Here is a 3,798-nt window from a genome sequence, read left to right on the forward strand (position 1 = left end):
GATAATGTGTTGATACCTATGAAAAAAGAAAAAAAGAAAAAGTCCAATGTGAACAAGTTCTAATTGAATCGTCCCCCTAAGTAATCCAAGTTTCAAAATTCCCACTGTTTACTATGCTAAAATCACAATGACTAATGTATACCTATTAACCCTTATCCTCGAGTGGCCTCTGGACCTTGATAAGTGGTGACACGCATGTAAAAAAAAAAAATATATATATTTGCCAAAAAAAAATCCGGTATTATTTTACTTTAAGGCCCATCTCACGTTCGTATATAACAAAATAATGTTTTGTAGATTTCGATGTGCTTAAAACGAATCTGCCGACCGTTTCCGTCGCAAAATAAGTAGTTTTCATGATATGTAGAAATTACTTTTTCGAAAAGTCGGTGATCACTTTGCGATGTAAATTTAACTTAGAGCACCCACTTTGTAGCCACCTGAGAGAGCGGCATTTTTTTTTTTTTTTTTTACACAGTGATCACCACTTATCAAGGCCCGGAAGCCACTCAGGGATAAGGGTTATTGCAAGTACATTACGTTAGTGTGGAGATTTGCTGAAGTGTTTACTTAAGGGGGCGGTTCATTAGGAATTTGTTAACATTGGACTTGAAGACATCCAAGTTGTAGTCCGGAGGGAAGCAGGCAGACGGAACAGAGTTCCACAGGCGTGCAGTTCTAAGAAAGAAGCTTTGTTCATGGAATCCGCATTTTGATTTAGGCACAGATATAGAGTGGGGGAAATTTTTCACAGTGGATTCGGCTAGATGGGTGTTTTTCGTGAAAGATTGGCAAGGGGGGAACCAGAGATTGGAGTTCAGACGAGCATCTGCCATGGAAATAACGATAAAACAAGGACAGGCTCGCAACGTCTCTTCTGTGGGAGAGAGGTTGCAGGGTAGAGAAAAGGGCATCCCCCACTAAGCCACGAAGTCTATTTTGTACTGTGTCAAGGCAGGATAGGCTGTTTTTAGCAGCTCCTGCCCAGATATGGCAACAGTATTCCATCCTTGGACGTACTTGGCTTTTATATAGATAGAGAATTGCATCAGTAGTGAGATATCTTCTGGAGTGGTAGAAGGATCCCTCCATCTTTCCACTGACCTTGGCAGCAGACTTGATGTACTTGTTCCATTTCAGATCAGGAGTAAAGGTCAAACCCAGAAGCTTGTCAAAACACGGGGCCTCTCCCAGACGAGAGGCATCCATCCCAATTGATGCCAGATGGGGATCAGAGCGTTGATGATGTAAGGATAGGAGTTTGGTTTTGGATGCATTAAAAGTAACCAGCCACGTCTTCCCCCACTATTTTGTACTCTGTCAAGGCAGGATAGGCTGTTTTTAGCAGCTCCTGCCCAGATGTGGCAGCAGTACTTCATCCTTGGACGTACTTGGCTTTTATATAGATTGAGACAATTGCATAATGCATCAGTAGTGAGATATCTTCTGGAGCGGTAGAAGGATCCCTCCATCTTTCCACTGACCTTGGCAGCAGACTTGATGTACGTGTTCCATTTCAGATCAGGAGTAAAGGTCAAACCCAGAATTTGATGATATCGAAATATCTTCCACTAACGCAATTCCTTTGGATTTTCAATTCTGGATAACAAACATCTTTCTACTCTTCTCCCTTCATAATGACCTCGCTAATTAAGTCCCTAATAGTAGCCCCCTGCTTCAAAGTGGCACTGTTCCTTGTTTGGGGTGAAAATTGAATAAAAAAAAAAATAAATAAAAAAATAAGTAGCTTTCATGATATGGAAAAATTACTTTTTCGAAAAGTGGGTGATCACTTTACGATGTAAATTTAACTTAGAATGAGCACCCACTTTGTGGCCACCTGAGAGAGCGGCATTTTTTGATGACATCGCACTTCTGGATAACAAACATCTTTCTACTCTTCTCCCTTCATAATGACCTCGCTAATTAAGTCCCTAATAGTAGCCCCCTGCTTCAAAGTGGCACTGTTCCTTGTTTGGGGTGAAAATTGAATAAAAAAAAAAAAATAAATAAAAAAATAAGTAGCTTTCATGATATGGAAAAATTACTTTTTCGAAAAGTGGGTGATCACTTTACGATGTAAATTTAACTTAGAATGAGCACCCACTTTGTGGCCACCTGGATATTCTTCTCCTCACTTGACTATCCATTCACGTGAAATAATTTTTCTTTTTTTTTTCCCCTCATTCCCTCTGCTTCACTATTTTTTAACTTTTACCAAGTAAGCTTTATAACTTACTTGTAGTTTCATTAAATACTTTGCAAGCAAAATCCGATTCCACATTTCGTTACTTCCAACCCTCTTTTTTTTTTTTTTTTTTTTTTTTACATAGGCATCACCACATTATCAAGGGCCAGAGGCCACTCAAGGATAAGGGTTACAGAGTGTACAGTAGAAATTGGTCAATATAGTAATCATTAGTAATGAAAATTTGGTAAATTTAATAACTTATATGGAACGGCTCATCAAGAACTTATTTACTTTAGACTTGAACACAACCATATTGTAGTCAGTCGGAAAGCAGGAAAACGGAAGACAATTCCACAGGCGTGCAGTTCTAAGAAAGAAGCTTTGTTCATGGAATCTACGTTTAGGTTTAGGCACAGATAGCGAGTGGGGGGAATTATTGATAGTGTTTACAGCTAGACGAGTGTTTCTTGTGAAAGTTTTGGCGTTTTACTTGTAGTTTCATTAAATACTTTGCAAGCAAAATCCGATTCCATATTTTGTTATTTCCAACCCTCTGATGAGAAGGAAAGTATTTCTTTCAAACCTTTTTTTTTTTTTTTTTTTACACTTTCACCCCAAACCAGTCACATTGCCACTTTGTTGTAGGGGGCTATTATCAGGGATATAAGCATCAGGAGTAATGTGTAGGAAGTTGGGCAGCAAGATGTCGGTTCACGTTGCACTTGAACTTCTGCATGTCAGTACAGTCAGGGAAACAGGGACCCGGAAAGGAATTCCAAAGTCTAGCTGTTCTCTTGCATCTAGGGATCTCTACTGTGAAGGGGTGGGATTTAGCTGCTTGTCGGGTTTGTCGGGGGTATTTATGTCGAGCGAGGGGGCACAAGTACTTGCAGTTCGTCAGAGCATTCACCGTTAAAGTACTTGTAGAACAGGCAGAGGGATGCAACATTTCGTCGATGTGACAGAGGCTGAAGTTTTGCTGACAGTTCAGGACCTATCAGATTGGCGACTCTCTTTTGAACCCTGTCTAGGAGCGAGAGACTAGTGGCAGATGCACCAGCCCAAATGTGACAACAATACTCCATAAATGGGCGAATTTTCATCATCATTTGTATAATTTTTTATTTATAACTCATTTTCCCAAACTTACTGTGTTCAACAGAGAGTCCAGCGCCATTTTTAATTTTCCAATACATCGGTAAACACTGTATGTTTTTCGAGCTGAATAAACATGTTACATTAAATAAAAACACTAAAAAAATATCCAGTTAGGTAGAAAAGTAACTTATCGTGCCTTTGATAACATTTATTTGTTATATATTTGTTTTTTTGACAACTTTTTCGAATCCATGGGTATAGTACTACAACGGCCTTTCTTTCATCCGAACCATCTGACGTCACTTCCGCCGAATAACGAAAGTGCAAAACTAAACGAAAGCTCGGGCTTCGGGCCAAGATCACAGTGTAGTATCTGTTCCGGCAGATGCCGCACTGAATACTAGCTCTCCCTTCCCTCCTCTTGGGGGGGGGGTCTGGTCCCCCCCCCCCCTCCACATTTAAAACGACGTCGCGTCATAAATGTTGGATCTGATTTTCGACCGGAAGTT

Source organism: Euprymna scolopes, chromosome 46, assembly GCF_053919585.1.
Source record: "Euprymna scolopes isolate OS-2025 chromosome 46, ASM5391958v1, whole genome shotgun sequence".
In the NCBI taxonomy this organism is placed as follows: Eukaryota; Metazoa; Mollusca; class Cephalopoda; order Sepiida; family Sepiolidae; genus Euprymna; species Euprymna scolopes.